We start from the raw sequence: 18,040 nt of genomic DNA on the forward strand, positions 1-18,040 counted from the left end.
AAGGCTGGTGGTTCAAACCCACCAGCCACTCCTCAGAAGGAAGATGGGGCAATCTACTTCCGTAGCGATACTGCCTCAGAAACCCAAGGAGGGGTTGCTGTGAGTCATAACAACAACAACAACAACAACATGAGGATGGTGCAGGCCTGAGCAGTGTTTCGTTCTGTTGTATATAGGGTTGCTTTGAGTCGGAGCCAACTTGATAGCACCTAAGAACAACAACAACATAATCCATTTTGAGTTAATCTTTGTAGAAAATGCAAAGTATGGGTTAGTAATCTTTTTTATTTTTCTGCATATGGATTTCCATTTGTTAAAAAGACTGTCCCTGCCATTAAATTGCTTTTGAATCTTTTTAAAAAATCTATTGAATATATGTCTATTGAATATATATATATACACCTCAACTTTCTATTCTATTCCACATTCTCAATACTTTTCATAGATCACTTCATTCTTACTACACCTCCATAATATGGTGGAGGAAATTGAATCAGAAGGAAATAACTTGCTTAAGGTCACAGAACCAATAAGTAATGGAGCTGAGCTTTGCATGAAGGCAGCCTGGCTCCTGAATCCAAGACCTACATCACTACATTTGTCAGCCCTTCTGGTGTCTCAGAGAATCTAAGGGACAGGAGGCTGGCAGCCACAAAAACAGACTGGATCCTGAGGAGTAGAATGCCTCTGGGACTCTTTGTATCTTGGGCATCTGGTCCTTTAGGCTATGTTTTTTTTTTTTCTCTCAATTTGACTTTCTATACTTTAACCCACAATGTCCAAGTTTTATCTTCTCTTGTAAGTAAACTAGCCAGACTCTGGTTGGACCTCAGAATCAAGCCCAAAGTCATAAGGAAGAGACTGATTGGACAAACTGGAGTCTTATGAACTGTCCTCAATTCCTCTTCACCCTACCTTTACCCAAACAAGTCAATCATGGCCAGGATGATAATTGAGTGAAGTGGAGTCCAGTTTTGGTCAAGCCTAGGGTCTTGGTACAACCATGCCACTAGAGCCCTGGTGGTGCAGAGCCTAAGGCATTTGACTGCTAACTAGAAGGCTCACAATTCAAACCCACCAGCCACTCCTCAAAAGGAAGATGGGGCAATCTTCTTCTGTAGAGATACTGCCTTGGAAACCCAAGGAGGGGTCGCTATGAGTTGGTGAGTTGGAACAGACTGAACGGCAGTGAGTTTGTGGGTTTTTTTTTAGAGCACAGTCATCTATACAAATGGCTACTTAGGACACAGTGCTGAATCCATGAAGCTAGGCTGTGGGGAGGGGTAGATCTGCAAAAAAGGAGAGTAAGGAATCATTATGACTTCCAGGGAGGCATGTTTTATAATTTCATTGGTATAATGATAACTATCATCTAGGTTAAATAATGATTTTTTTTTTCTTCTGACTTTAATAGAAATGAAGTAATTTTTGTGGGCTGTTGAAAGTACATGGCCCTAAGCACTGTGTCTACTGTGCCTAAGAGATTAATTGGTCCTGAGCAAGGAAGATATAGTAAAAGTATCTACTAACTATTATTGTTCCCATTTTTATAAACAGAGAAACTAAGGCTCAGGGCAATCACAGAATAACTAGCATGTATTTAATCCCAGAAGCATTGGTGGTTAGTAGTAGAACTCTTGCCTTTCATGTAGGAGATCAAGGTTCAATTCCTGACCAATGCACCTCATTGACAGCCACCACCTGTCTGTCAGTGGAGACTTGCCTGTTGCTATGATGCTGAACAGGTGTCAGTAAAGTGTCCAAAAAAAAAAAAAACAAAGCAAGGAAAAAAGGGCAGGATATCTATTTCTGAAAAGCAGCCAATGAAAACGTTATGGATCACAATAGTCAGATCCCCAACTGATTATGGGAATGCTGCAGGATCAGACAGCATTTTGTTCTGTTGTGTATGGGGTCACCACTAATTGGCGCTGGCTTGACAAGAGCGAACAACAAAAATTTAATTCCAAGACTTTTTCAGCATAAGAGATTAAAGAGATTTTCAAGTTATGGCCTAAAAAAACCTGTCCTGGCTTAATTGGTCATGTTTTTCAGTGCCATCAGGAAGAGATAATCCTGATTCTATTCTTTGAGTTACTTTTTATTTTTCCCTCTCTCTATCCTCTCTCCTTCTACACTCCCACTCTCACCTCTGGTAGAGCTATGTCTTTTCTCTGTCATGGCTGTGGAGAATTGATGGACTTGCCTGAACTGCAGAGGCTAGAAAGCCAGTTTTGGATGAGATTTGGGTTGGTCCAGTCTGAAGTCTCTGAGTGAGACTCTGAAGGCAGGAGCAGAGCATCCTGAGGTGGAGCTGAGGTTCTGTCAGCAGCATAATGGAGGGACACTTGATTTTCTGCTATAGCAGAGGCTCCAGTGTTCTGTTCCTGGCCCTCTGGGCTTGGAAGGCAGTGTGTAGGGTATCCATCTCACAGACACTAATTGTGGCAGAGGCAACATGGCTAGGGAGCCAGCAGCTTGGCACTGGCTTCCTGGTTCTCCAGGTTCCTGATCACATCAGGGGTAGCAGCAGCTCATGTGGTGGACCAGGTCTGAGGTAGGGTTTTGGGATTATTTCCTAAGATTAGAATGGAGTCACTTTCTCCAGTCCTTCCTGTGAGTTTGTAAACTATTTAAAGCCCTGTTAACAAAATCAGCTATAATGAATTCTATTATCTTCATTTATGCCCTACTTGGAATATGATGGCTTTATGAAGATGGTGATACAGGCTGGGGAAGAGGTTCTACTGGAGAGGTTCTCAGACAGGGGCAGCATAGTGCAATGGTGACACTAAGTCAAGGTATGTGCTTTGTTAGGGCCCAGGATTTGTAGAACCCCCCACAGCTGTGTCCAAGGGTGGCAGTCTTGGATGAGGCTGTCTTCCACTGGGCTCTGTGATCCTCTCTGGAGCAGAGACATGGAGGAGTGGCCAGCACACTGCACCTTCCTCTTCACTTCTCCTTTCCTTCTCTTTTGAGTGAATGAAGTCAGCATGGTGACTGACTTGCGCTTTTAGCTACTTTCTTTGCTTGAAGAAGGGAGCAAAGCTCATTTTTCTGTACACAGCTAGGCATGGTGGTTGCTATATTAATTTCCAGTTTTCTAGTTCATCTATTTTTTTCAACCTCAAATTACTAATTTGTTATTATTCTATCCCTTTCACCACCTTCCCTCCTCTGTCTCTCTATACCTGGTTCTAAAATCTCAATGATCCCCTACTCCTTAGTGCTTCCTTATCCTTTCTACTCTTGTTGTTCTTGTTTTGTGCCATTGAGTTGGTTCTGACTCATAGCAACCCTATGTATAACAGAATGAAATGCTGCTTAGTCCTGCACCATCCTCACAATTGTTGCTGTGTTTTAGCCCATTGTAACCACTGTGTTAGTTTATTTCTTTGAGGGTCTTCCTATTTTTTGCTGACCCTGTAGGTTACCAAGCATGATGTTTGTCTCCAGATACTGGTCCCTCCTGATAACATGACAAATTCTTGCCACCCTTGTTTCTAAGGAGCATCCAGTTGTATTTCCAGGAGAGATTTATTTATTCTTCTGTCTGTCCATGATATATTCAATATTCTTTGCCAACACCATCATTCAAATACATCAGTTCTTCTTTAGTGTTCCTTATTCATTGTCCACTGTTTGCATGCATATAAGACCATTGAAAATACACTAGCTTGAGTAAGGTGCACCTTAGTGTTCAAAGTGATATCTTTGTTCGTTAACACTTGAGGTCTCTTGCTGTAGGTTTTCCCAGTGCAGTACATCATTTGATTTCTTGACTGCTGCTTCCATGAGTGTTGATTGTGGAGCCAAGTAAAATGAAATCCCTGACAACTTCTACTTTTTCTGTGTTTATCATTATGTTGCTTGTTGGTCCAGTTGTGAGGATTTTTGTTTTGAGGAGTAATCCATACTGAAGGGTGTAGTCTAGTAAGTGATTCAAGTCCTCTTTGTTTTCAGCAACAAGGTTGTGTCATCTACATATCACAGGTTGTTAGTGAGTCTTCCTCCAAACCTGATTCCACTTGCTTCATATAGTCCAACTTCTTGGATTATTTGTTCAACATACAGATGGAATAAGTATGATGAAAGGATACAACCCAGACATTGCCTTTCCTGATTTTAAACCTTGTTCTCTTTGAAGGACTGCATCTTGGTCAATGTATAGATTCCACATAAACACAATTAAGTGTTCAAAAATTCCTGTTCTTTGTAATATCATCCATAATTTGTTATGATTTACACAGTCATATGTCTTTGCATAGTCAATAAACCGAAGAAAAAAAACCCAAAAAACCAAACTCATTGCCATCGAGTCAATTCTGACTCATAATGACCCCTATTGGGTTTCTGAGGATATAAATCTTTATGGAAGCAGACTGTCTCATCCTTCTTCTGTGGAGAAGCTGGAGAGTTTGAATCACCAACTTTCTGGTTAGCAGCCAAATGACTTGGCCACCACACCCCCAGAGCTCCTTAGTCAATAAAACACAGGTAAATATCCTTCTGGTATTCTCTGCTTTCACGAAAGATCCATCTAGTGTTAACAATGATATCCTTAATTTCACGTCCTCTTCTAAATCTGGCTTGAAATGACAGAACAAACAGTAATTGAAATATTTCAACAAATGGATGCAGCACTGTTGTTGCTGTTGTTAGGTACTGTTGAGTTGGCTCTGACCCTAGCTACGCTATGTACAACAGAATGAAACACTGCCCGGTCATGTGCCATCCTCACAATCTTTCCTATATTCGAGGCCATCCATGCAGCCACTGTCTCAATCCATCTTGTTAAGGGTCTTCCCCCTTTTCGCTGACCCTCCACTTTACGAAGCATGAAGTCCTTCTCCAGGGAATGGTCACTTCTGACAACATGACCAAAGTAGGTGAGATGAAGTCTGGCCATTCTTGCTTCCAAGGACCATTCTGGTTACACTTCTTCCAGGACAGATTTGTTCATTCTTCTGGCAGTCCATGGTATTTTCCGTATTCTTCACCAATACCACAATTCAAAGACATCAACTTTTCTTCGGCCTTCCTTATTCATTGTCCAGCTCTCACATGCAGATGAGGCAATTGAGAATGCCAAGGCTTGGGTGAGGCACACTTTAGTCTTCAAGGTAAGATCTTTGCTCTTTAACACTTGAAAGAGGTCTTTTGCAGCAGATTTGCCCAGTGGAATAGGATGTCTGATTTCTTGACTGCTGTATCCTTTGGTGTTCATTGTGGATCTTAGTAGTATGAGAGGAGCTCTGGTAGCGTAGTGCTTAAGGCACTTGACTGCTAACCAGAAGGCTGGTGGTTCAAATCCACCAGCCACTCTTCGGAAGGAAGGTTGGGCAATCTACTTCTGTAGTGATACTGCCTCGGAAACCCAAGGAAGGGTCACTATGAGTCGGGGCCGACTCGACGGCACATAACAACAACAACAACAACAGTAGTATGAAATCTTTAAGAACTTCAAACTTTCTCCATTTATCATAATGCTGCTCTAGTTGTGAGGATTTTTGTGTTCTTTATGTTGAGGTGTAATCCATACTGCAGACTGTAGTCTTTAATCTTCATCACTAAGTGCTTCAAATCATCTTCATTTTCAGCAAGCAAGGTCGTGTCATCTGCATATCGCAGGTTATTAATGACTCTTCCTCCAGTCTTGATGCTGTGTTCTTCTTCATATAGTCCAGCTTCTTGGATTATTTACTCAGCATACAGATTGAATAAGTATGGTGAAAGGATACAACCCTGATGCACACCCTTCCTCATTTTAAACAAAGTAGTACCCCCTTGTTCTGTTCAAAAGACAGCCTCCTGGTCTACGTACAGTTTTCTCATGAGCACAATGAAATATTCTGGAATTCCAATTCTTTGCAATGTTATCCATAATTTGTTAAAATCCACACAGTTGAATGCCTTTGCATAGTCAATAAAATACAAGTAGACATCTTTCTGGTATTCCTTGCTTTCAGCCAAGATCCACCTGACATCAGCAATGATATATCCCTTGTTCCACATCCTCTTCTGAATCCAGCTTGCATTTCTGGAAGTTGCCTGTCAATATATTGCTGCAACCATTTTTGAAATATATTCAGCAAGATTTTACTTGTGTATGATATTAATGATATTGTTTGAAAATTTCCATATTCTATTGGATCACCTTTCTTTGGAATGGGCACAAATATGTATCTCTTCCAGTCAGTTGGCCAGGTAGCTGTCTTCCAAATTTCTTGGCATAAGTAAGTGCCTCCAGTGCTGCATTTGCTTGCATCTCAATGGGTATTCCATCAATTCCTGAAGCCTTGTTTTTTGCCAATTCCTTCAGTGCAGCTTTGACTTCTCCCTTCTACATCATTGGTTCTTGATCATGTATTACTTCCTGAAATAGTTGAACATCGACCAATTCTTTTTGGTACAGTGACTCTATATATTCCTTCCATCTTCTTTTTGATGCTTCCTGCATCATTCAATATTTTGTCCGTAGAATTCTTCAGTGTTCCAACTCAAGGCTTGAGAACTCAAGTTCTTTCACCTTGAGAAATGCTGAGCATATTCTTCCAGATCTTTGCCCATTTCATTATAACAATTGACTTTGTCTTCTTGAGTTGCTTTTTGAAATCTTCTATTCAGCTCTTTTATATTGTCATTTCTTCCATTCACCTTAGCTATTCTCTGTTCAAGAGCAAGTTTCAGAGTCTCTTCTGACATCTATTTTGGTCTTTTTTCCTTTCCTATCTTTTTAATGACCTTTTGCTTTCTTCATGTCTGATGTTCTTGATGTCATCCCATAATTCATCTGGTTTTCGTTCACTGATGTTCACTGTGTCAAATATGCTCTTTAGATGGTTTCTAAATTCAAGTAGATTATAATCAAAGTCATATTTTGGCTTTCATGGACTTGTTTTAATTGTCTTCAGCTTCAACTTGAAATTGCATATGAGCAATTGATGGTCTGTTCTATAGTCAACTCCTGGCCTTGTTTTGGCTGAAGATATTGAGCTTCTCCATTGTCTCTTTCCACAAATGTAGTTGATCTGATTTCTGTGTATTCCATCTGGTGAGGTCTATGTGTATAGCCACCATTTATGTTGTTGAAAAAAGTTATTTGCAATGAATAAGTCATTGGTCTTGCAAAATGCTATCATGTGATCTCCAGCATCATTTCTATCACCAAGGCCATATTTTCCAACTATGGATGATTCTTCTCTGCTTCCAAATTTTGCATTCCAATCACTGGTAATAATGAATACAGCTTGATCGCATGTTTGATCAATGTCAAACTGCAGAAGTTGTTAAAAACCTTCAATTTCTTCTTCTTTGGCTTTAGTGGTTGGTGCATAAATTTGAATAATGGTTGTATTATTCAATACAATGGTCTTCCTTGTAGGCACATGGATATTATCCTATCACTGGCAGCACTTCACTTTAGGATAGATCTTGAAACATCCTTTTTGACGATGAATGTAATACCCTTTTCAATTTTTTATTCCTGGCATTCTGGGTCAGTGCTGGAGGTGCTTGTTCATCTATGCTAAGAAATTTGGAAGACAGCTACCTGGCCAACTGACTGGAAGAGATACATATTTGTGCCCATTCCAAAGAAAAGTGATCCAGCAAAATGTGGAGGTTTTGAACAATACCATGAATAATTAATTTTCACCCTAGCCACCTTTTATGCAGGCTCCCTGATTTTTCCAGCAACATGTGTTGTTCCCATGGTTACTCTGCATCTCTGCCCCACCCTAACCACATCCACTACCCTTCTTTTATGTCTTAACTGTCCTCACTCATGCAAGCCTCTTTGCTTTCTCCTTTCTCTTTCTTTGTCTGGTGGCAGATAAAGTCTTTTCAGTGCTGGTCCTAGTTCAAGAAGATATCAACAATTCAGGTATCTAGTAGATCAACTTTCAGGTAACATAGGGCCCAAATCCTGAAACAAATAAACAGCTCTTCAATCTAAGCGTAGAGCAGGGAGGTGGTAGAGAAGGCCCGCATCTATATAGTCTGTTTATTCCTTCAGGTGACATCTCTGGTCCCTCCACCTTGACAAAAATTCCACTAAACAAAGAAGTCAACTATCAGACAGCTTAGCAATTGGGCTTTGGAATAGCCACAGCTATGCAGAGCGCCATTCATATATCTGTTTACCTGTTCATTACTCATTCACATGTTGTTGTTGTTGTTATGGGCTGTCAAGTCAGACCTGACTCATAGCGACCCCTCCTTGGGTTTCCGAAGCAATATCACTAAGGAAATAGATTGCCCCATCTTCCTTCCAAGGAGTGGCTGATGGGTTTGAAGCACCAGCCTTCTGGTTAGCAGTCAAGTGCCTTAGGCACTATGCTACCAGAACTCCCACTCATTCACATAGCACCTATTATTTGTCAAGTACTATGCTAAGAGCTGGGAGTTCTGGTAGCATAGTGGCTAAAAGCACTTAACTGCTAACCAGAAGGCTGGCGGTTCAAACCCACCAGCCACTCCTCGGAAGGAAGGTTGGGCAATCCTACTTCCGTAATGATACTGCCTCGGAAACCCAAGGAGGGGTCGCTATGAGTCGGACGGCAAACAACAACAAATGCTAAGAGCTGGGGATAGAGTGAACACATTAGATAGGGTCCCTTTTGGAGCTTACTGTCTAATCTGGACATACTTAATTACAACTGAAATAAGATCAGAAAAGGAAAAGCACATATTTGATGACAGATTATATAACTAGAAAACATAAGGGAGAAGGGAGGAATGGTCTGTGAATGTTAGTCTGAGGTCAGGAAATAGTTATTTTTGAAAATGACTTTTTGGTAGAGACCCTGCTCTTGGCAGTCTTGAGCAGAAGTGAGCCAGATGGAGGCTTGGGGTTGGAGACAAAAGGTGACAGAGAGAAAAGAGGTAAGAGCCTATTAGAAGTTCCTGAACTTTACTGGTTTACCAGTAAACCAGATGCTGTAGCATTGACTCCAACTGATGGTGACCCCAGGTATGTCGGAGTAGAATTGCGCTCTATATGATTTTCAGTGAAGTAGATCACCAAGCCTTTCTTCTGAGGTGCCTCTGGGTAGACTTAAACCTTCAACCATTTGTTTAGCAACTGAATGTGTTTAATGTTTGTGTGACCCAGGGACATCTGAGAGGTTTAAGAACCTGAAAATGGCAATGTGTTTGGAGTATAGCAAACAAGGGGGTAGGGTGGTAGAATGAGGCTAGAGGGGTAGGCAGGAGCCAGATTCTTCAGGGCATCTTATGCAATGTGATGGACTTTGGAATTTGTCCTAAAAGCCATGGAAAGCCACCAAAAAGTTTCAAACAGAGGATCAGATGTGATCAGATTTCTAATTATTTTTAAACAAAACCACTCTGAGTATCTGTTTCATTTTCAAATATATGCAGGCCTATAAAATCTTAATGTATACATATTTTCAAAGTGTTCACCTAATATATTCTTCTATCACTAAGAAGGATCGGAATTTCTTTAAAGGTTAAATATTTAGAGAGCTTAGCCTTTAGTTCAATAAAACAAATTGGGAATTATTAATACCAAATTCACGATACCTTAATTTAACATTCAGTGGCCACACTCCAACCTTGAGCAAGACTCACATGTGCCGAAGCCAAAGCTTCCTGCTGGGTGGGAAGGGACAGTGTGTTTTGACCAGGCTTTAGCCAATGATCTGCACGTAGAGACCATCCTCTACTGTTGTAATGGCGTGGTCATGTAAAGGCAGCATGAATTATTCATGTGAGCAAGAAAAATTAGAACTAGAACCAGGTGCTCTCACTTCCCTAGTGAGGACTCTGCCAATTATGATAAAGATGGAAGTCTTTCTCAATCAAGCCCACAGTTTCACTCTGTTATACTGTGCTTAACCTAGATTCCCTAACAGGGTTTGGAAATGGATTACTGCATGATGAGCTTGTTTTAAAGGTTATAGAGTCTTCATGAGTGAGGAAGAGTTATCTCTACCAGTGGTTTTAAAAGTAAAATGCAAGTTTCAAAGGGAATTGTTTTAATAATGTCTGTCATGGAAAGCCTGTAAAATAACGTCAGTTCACTTTAGAAGGAGAGCTGTTGCTTTCAAGGTATAAAAGCTCTATTCAGACACGTTTCCAGGCCAGGACACACCTTGCTGGGGTCCCATTATCTTAGGTCTCTAAAATGACAGAATTGCAAGGGACTTAAAAATTCAGTTGGTCTGATTTGCCAAAGTTATTTCTTGGCCATTTTGCTTTGGGAATGTGAACAAACTGGTTATTGTCCTTAGATGGACTAAGATAAAGTGTGCTCAGAGGAAATAATCTCATTCTACCTGCCCTAAAGCAATCCCAGTCTTCACATCTTGGCAATGGGTAGTCTTGATTGGAAATTGAGGATAGAATAGAGTGACCGTTCCAAAGTCACATCTATGTTACTAACCCGGGTGATATAATGGTCTCTTGCCTGCGTTCTCATCTGTTCTCAGGCTTTGTCTTCAATATAGGAATAAATGAAACTGAACAACTTCCCTGTAATTATTGAAATCTTTAAAATTTCCATATCAAGGATAAGTAATCAGTCAATCAACAAACATTTATTAAGGCCTTTCTATGTACCAGACCCTGGCAGAAGCTGTAGTGAGTTAAAAAAAATTGTTAAGACTTTGGCCCTTAAAGAGATAATATTAAAGAAATATTACAAATGATATCCAAAATCATGAAAAAGACCAGTCTTACTGATCTGATAGAGAATGGTGGAAACCCCAAGACTATGGCTCTAGTCACCCTTCAAGTCTGAGCTGAACTCCCCTGTGGCTCAACTTACAGTCAAACAATAGACAAGAGGTACACACTCCTTAGGACAATTAATCAATCATACGAGACCAGAAGGGCAGCATTTCCCTGAGATAAAGCTCAGAAGGCAGGAAGGGATAGGAAAGAAGGATGAAGAGAGTTGTAAACACTGAGAGGAAGTAGGAAGAGAGTTGTTACATTGTGAGGATTGCAATCAATTATCATGAAACAAAATGTGTATGAATTACTGAATGGAAAGCCAGTTTATCCTGTAAACTTTCACCCATATAACAATAAAAAGTTTTTTAAAAAATGAAATAAAGACAAGTGATGTTCCAAGACTAGATAAACCATATACCTAAAGAAAGAGTTTTCTTTGGGGAGAATCAGAGGAGGCTGCCCAGAGGAGGTGAAATTAGGGTTACCAGCAAAAAAAAAAAACACCCCAAACTGACTGCCATTGAGTTGATTCTGACTCATAGCGACCCACATTGGGTTTCTGAGGTGGTAAATCTTTTTGGAAGTAGATTGACCAGTCTTCCTTCCATGGAGTGGCTGGTGGGTTTGAATTGCAACCTTCTGGTTAGCAGTCAAATGCCTTAGGCACTATGCCACCAGAGCACCAGAGATAAATTAGGGTTGGGTCTTGAATAATATTCAATAGAGGATGAGAGAGGCCAGAACAAATACAGAGTATTATGAATCATTGGATTTAAGCGTCAATAAAGTGTCACTTCCCTTCCATGTTAGTTGATTTAGATTGTCTAGTATACTGCCTCGGAAACCCAAGGAGGGGTCACTATGAGTCGGGGCCGACTCGATGGCAAACAACAACAACAACAACAGTAGCAGTTTCAGATGTGGAGTGACCTAAGTGAGACACACACACACACATACACACACACACACACGCATGCAATTTGTATTATTCCAAACATTTATCATTCTCATCAAACTCTTTACTTATTCCTTATCTATATCCTTCTCAGAAAAATGCTTCCATCCATTTTTCTCAATGGCAATAAGAAGCATTTCTCTTATTCTCTCTACTCTACTTGCTACTTCTAGATTTTAATTGTTCTCATATTTACTTCCTTCCCTGATATCCTAAGTGAACAAAAGTTCCTCCTCCCCAAGACAAACTTCTACCTGTGTAAATTATTCTCATTGTTTCCTTTTATCTTCAATTTCTCCCAACTATTTGGCTCTTTGGAGCCCTGGTGACACAGTGGTTAAGTATTTGGCTGCTAACTGGAAGGTTGGTACTTTTTTTTTTTTTTTTAAATTGTGATTCAGGTGAAAGTTTACAGAGCAAATTCATTTTACATTCAACAGTTCATACACATTTTGTTTCATGTCATTGATTGCAATCCTCACAAGATAACAACTCTCTTCCCACTTCCTCCCTGTGATTACCTTTTCCCTGTGTCCTTCTTTCCTATACATTTCTGCCTTATGAGCTATCTCTCTGTGTTAATACTGCCTTTCTGACCTCCCATCGTTGATCATTCTAAGGAGTGGACCTACGTGGTGTTCACCTTGTAGGCCTGTCTGTTGTTTGGCTGGAAGCCACAGGAGTGGCTTCAATTCCAGGCCTGAAGGGTGATTAGGGGCTGTAGTCTTGGAGGTTTCACCAGTTTCTATCAGACAAGTAAGGCTGGTCTTTTTATGATTTTGAGTATTGTTCCACATTTTTCTTTTACTTTATCCAGGATCTCCTATTTTGATCCCTTTCTGAGTGGTTGGCAGTGGAAGCCGGGCACCATCTATTTCTTCTGGTCTCAGGGTCATGTAGGCTGTGGTTCCCATGGTCCACTAGTTCCTTGGACTGTTTCCATGCATCTTTGATTTTCTTCACTCTTCTTTGCTCTGGAGGAGGAGTGGCTAATAGCTGCATCTTAGATGGTTGTTCACAAACTTTTAAGACCTAGTCACTACTCACCAAAGTAGGATGTAGAATAATGTTTTTCTGTAGTATATTATGCCAATTGAGCCTGATATTCCTCATGCAAAGGTCGGCGGTTTTAATCCAACAGCTGCTCAACAGGAGAAAGATGGGGCAGTCTGCTTCTGTAAAGCTTACAGTCTTGGAAACCCTATGGGAGTAGCTCTACTTTGTCCTATAGGGTCAATATGAGTTGGAATTGACTTGTCAGCAATGGGTTCAGGCTTTATTTGCTCTTTGCTTTTAAGTTTGTAAACATACATACTCAAATTTCTCTGAAACCAAAAATGACCTTTTCATTTGAGGATCTGGTAGCATAGTGCCTAAGGCATTTGACTGCCAACCAGAAGGCTGGTGGTTCAAACCCACCAACCATTCCTTGGAAGGAAGGTTGGGCAATCTACTTCTGTAGTGATACTATCTCAGAAACCCAAGGAGGGGTTGCTATGAGTCAGGTCCGCCTCGACGGCACATAACAACAACTCCTCAAGTTACTGTCATATCATCTGCTTATTTATTTTGTTACTGGTCTTATGAAATAAAAAAAAGGTCTATCCTCTCTGGCTCTTCTTTCTCATTTGAATCCTTGATAATTTGAATTCTGGCACCCTCTTACTCTCCTGAAAATGCTCTTGTTAAACTCCCCAGGGACTTCCTTGATGCCACATCTAATTTTCTGTTTTCAGTTACCATCTTACTCCACCTTTCTAGCACTTAGCTTGAAGGATAGGTAAGAATTAGCCAGGTTAAGAAGGGGAGGAATCAGCAAAAGATCGAATACCTCAAGTGCTTTACCTAGGTTTTGCATATCCGGAATTTATTGCATAGTAAACATGAAATAAATATTTGCTGAATGAATAAAATGAGCAGGCAGAAAATCTCCAGTGTTTTGATGTTGGGTAAACATATCTTACATGTCAACACTGAAGTGAGCAATGGTAATACACTCTAGCAAGACAACAACAATAAACAATCAATGAGCAAACTTCAAGGGAATTCTGGTACAATTATTGGATATCACTAGTGCAGAATAGGTATGGTAGCATACAATGAACAAGAATGCATACAATTCAGGATGCTCAAACTGAAAAAATGATCAACCATCACAAAAATATTCATTTTGCTGAAAATACAGTAAAAAAAATCAACACAATTAACATAAAAAAATAGGGACTTATTGCCCATTCAAGGGAGTCAATGAAAAGATTAAAATAAAACTTATTTTACAATATTCAACTTACTACAAATCAGTACAGTCTTAAACATGTACACAAAACCAATGTGGCCAGTGTTATCTAATAAAAATACGTATTTGAATACAAAAGGATAATTAAATTGCACTGAAGCAACAGTGTACTTTGACATAAAAAACATATGAATTATGAAGTGGCTTTACTCTGCAAAAGAAGTCCTCCCTTCCAAAAATTTATTCAATTCCTATTTCTTTTAAATAGTGAATTCTAAATAAGAATTATGTCCAATTTTGAATACGAATGTCTCTTTGCCCTATGTAAGTCCTGAGCAAGGAAAATTGATAGTTATCATTCCTCGAGATAATTTGGGTTTGGGAACAGTGTGGAAGGATAATATAAAATGATTTATTATCAGGAGTGTGTGAATGATAATTGAAAGTACTTCAAGAATTTTATGATAAATTCATAAAGTCTTTTTCTAAGACACCCCTATGTTTCCAGCTCTTAAAAATGGCCTTGGTTGAATCCAAAATCATATGTAAGCCATTGTACTATAATTCATAAATTAAACTATTTTATGCTGGGTTTTAATATTGAATTCTTTTTCCTCATACCCTGGCTCTCATTACTTTACCAGTATTACTCTGCATCTAAACTTTGCTCTATTAACTTTCTGCGTATTTCTTGGGATGTGGTTTTGTTACCTGGATCAATGAAGCAATTGGAAACTTGTGTTGTGTCCTTTCCAGATTCCTCCCATAGCCCCATAAGGCTGAAGGCATCAAAATTCACTCTGAGAAGGTAAAATTACTCAGTTTAATCATGTTCTTCCCAAGCCCATGTTTTTTGACTCACATTCTACAGGGCATTACATGAATTAATTTTTAGCTAAGATGATTTCTCTCTAGGTCAAGAAATTTATACATAAATGAATATATGAAGAAAGGATACAATGACTTACTTTTGAACATATTTCCCTATAGCAAAAGACTAATATCTGAAGAATGTTAGGGCCCTCATAAAGTTTTTTTAACCATTTTGTGACCCCTGGGATACAAATTACCCATCAACATTGTCAGTCTCTCAGGTTTCTTGGAAAACTGCTATCTCAGTCGTATATGCTCTACCACCTGGCAGGGACCTGTAGAACTGTGAATCTGAAGAAATAGGCCTTACCCCACCAATCCTACCACCAGAGTCCACTTGGGACATATGTGTCCCATATAATTATATAAAAATCCACATTACTTCAAAATTTTTTTCCTTTGATTTCAGTATGACTTCTATTAAACACATGGTGTCAACAAAATATTTAAAGCAGAAAATAATTCAGCATGAAAGAGTTTAAAGAAAAATTTTATGAATTTATGTTGGAAACTGATTGGTGGCATGTGTCAAATTGTCACTTGTCTCTGAAGAAAAATTTTCTGTGATAGAAAGTTACTTTCAGGCTGAAAAAAGTTGTTGATATGGAGGTCTGGTGTATTGGAGCCACTCCCTAGGGAATACTTGTTGTTGTTGTTGTTATATGCTGACCTGACTCTTAATGACCCCTCCTTGGGTTTCTGAGGCAGTATCACTACGGAAGTAGGATTGTCCAACCTTCCTTCCTAGGAGTGGCTGGTGGGTTTGAACCGCCAGCCTTCTGGTTAGCAGTCAAGTGCTTTAGCCACTATGCTACCGGAGCTCCTTATATAAGATAGGGATAATGATTTCTTGGGAGCTCTGGTAGCATATTGTGCCTAAGGCATTTGACTGCTAACCAGAAGGCTGGCAGTTCAAACCCACCAGCCATTCTCCAGAAGGAAGATTGGGCAATCTACTTCTATAATGATACTGGCTCGGAAACCCAAGGAGGGGTCGCTATGAGTCAGATCCAACTCTATAGCAATGAGTAGTATTTATAATGATTTCTTAAGACTTTGGAGAATGCTAACTGTAAGACCTAGGCACATGGTTTCTTTTTTGGGGGGAGAAGTCGTGAAATTTGACTACTGAGTCAATGTCTTTAATTACTATGGTTTATTTAGTTTAAAAATTTTTGAGTCTATTTGGGAATTTAAATCTTTCCAGAAAATTGCACATTTCATCTATGTTTTAAAGCTTGTTGCCATAAAATTGCTGATAGTATTCTCTTATGTATTTTAGAATCTCTACTATATATGTTGTTATGTCCCTTTCAAATTTCTGCTGTGATTGATATGCATCCTCATTATTCAGTTTAATTATATACTCAGGGTCTTGGGACAGTAGCTATTTACCAACTGGTACAGAATTATCTTAGTATTTTAATATTGTTTAATAATAAGGCTAAGAATAACACTTTACTGATGTGTCCTCACTGAATGTCAGCTTATTCTATGCTACCCCACTGAGTCAGATTTTCGAATATTCAGATGCTGGACCTGGAATTCTGAGTAGTATGATGATTGAGGTATTTAAGATTGTGTGTCAAGTTGGCTGGGCTGTGGTTGTGAGTGACTGGGCAGCTGGATAAAGATATTCCCATGATGAGATTGAGTGTGGTGCAATCAGCTCCATGGTGCAATCTGCTGTAAGCAGCTAATTAATTGCCTTCAGGATGTGGCCTACTTACCAGTATGTAAGGAGATGGTTTGAAAAAGATCTCTACCTTCTTGACACATCTGGCTCCTGCATTTGGCCAAGTCATCAGTGGCCTGCCATGTTGCCTGCCAATCTTGGGACTTTCTAGACCTGAACTAGCGGCCTGCTGTATTGCTTGCTAACCCTGGGAACTGTGCCATTTTATTTGTCAATCTTGGGTTTATCAGCCTCAGTAGCCAGCAGCTGATTGAGTCAGAAAAAGCTTCCAGCTCTAGTGTGCCTGGAACAGGAGGCAGAGCTGAATCCCAAGGTCAAGGGGCCTACACCCAGCCCTAGAGCCCACTTTGAACTCAGACATCTAGCTTCTAAAATTGTAGGGGAATAAATCCCTGTTTGTTAAAGTCATCCACGCATATTTCTGTTGTAGCAGCACTAGAGAACCAAAACAGTGACCAAGAATGTCTGTCTCTAAATATCAAAAAGAAAGGAAGGGAGACAGGAAGGAGGAAGGGAGGGAAGGAGGGAGGGAGGAAGAAAGGGATGAAGGAAGGAAGGCTTTCTTTTTCCTCATTCACATCCACATAACTAGGGCTTCCAATCAGTTAATTCCTCTTGCAATCCCTGCTAAAAATTTGCATTCCCACCCCAGATGTACTGAATCAGAATTTACATTTTAACAAGATTCTCAGATGATTTTTCTTCTTCTTCTTCTTTTAACTATTTGTTTTGACTTGAGTGAAATTTTGTAGAGCTTATTCATTTTCCATTCAACAGTTCTTACATGTTTTGTTTAGTAACATTGATTGCAATCTTCACAAAGTAACAGCTCTCTTCCCACTTCCTCCCTGTTGTTACCTTTTCCCTGTGTCCTTCTTTCCTATGCATTCCTCCCTTCTGAGCTTTCTCCCTGTGCAAATGCTGCCTTTCTGGTGTCCCATGTTTGATTGTTCTGAGGAGCATACCTACCTGGTGCAAATGTTCACCTGGTAGTCTTCTCTATCGTTTGGCTGAGAGGTAAGCCATGAGAGTGATTTCAATTCCAGGCCTGAAGGGTGACTTGGCCATAGTCTTGAAGGTTTCACCCATCTCTATCTGACTAATAAGGCTGGTCTTCTTTATGTTTTTGAGTTTGTTCCACATTTTTCCTCCATTCTATCCAGGATTTCCAATTTTGGCCCCTTTCTGAGTGGTTGGCAGTGGTAATTGGGTACCATCTAATTTTTCTGCTCTCAGGGTCATGTACCTGAGGTTCCCATGGTCCACTTGTCTCTTGGGCTAATTGTTTCTATGAGTCTTTGATTTTCTTCACTCTTCTTTGCTTTGGATGAAGAGAGACCAATAGTTGCATTAGATGGCTGTTTTCAAGCTTTTAAGACCCCAGTCGCTACTGACCAAAGTAGGATGTAGAACTATGTTTTGGTGTACTGGGTTGTGCCAATTGATGTCTGTGTTAGATTGGGTTCTCTAGAGAAACACAAAAGCCAGCAAAGTGTATATATATATTTATAGAGAGAGAGAGAGAGAGAGAGAGAGAGAAATTTATCTTAGGAAAATGGCTCACAAGCATATAGAAGCT

The sequence above is a fragment of the Orycteropus afer genome, unplaced genomic scaffold (assembly GCF_000298275.1).
Source record: "Orycteropus afer afer isolate SDZICR_OR568_19922 unplaced genomic scaffold, OryAfe1.0 scaffold00482, whole genome shotgun sequence".
In the NCBI taxonomy this organism is placed as follows: domain Eukaryota; kingdom Metazoa; phylum Chordata; class Mammalia; order Tubulidentata; family Orycteropodidae; genus Orycteropus; species Orycteropus afer.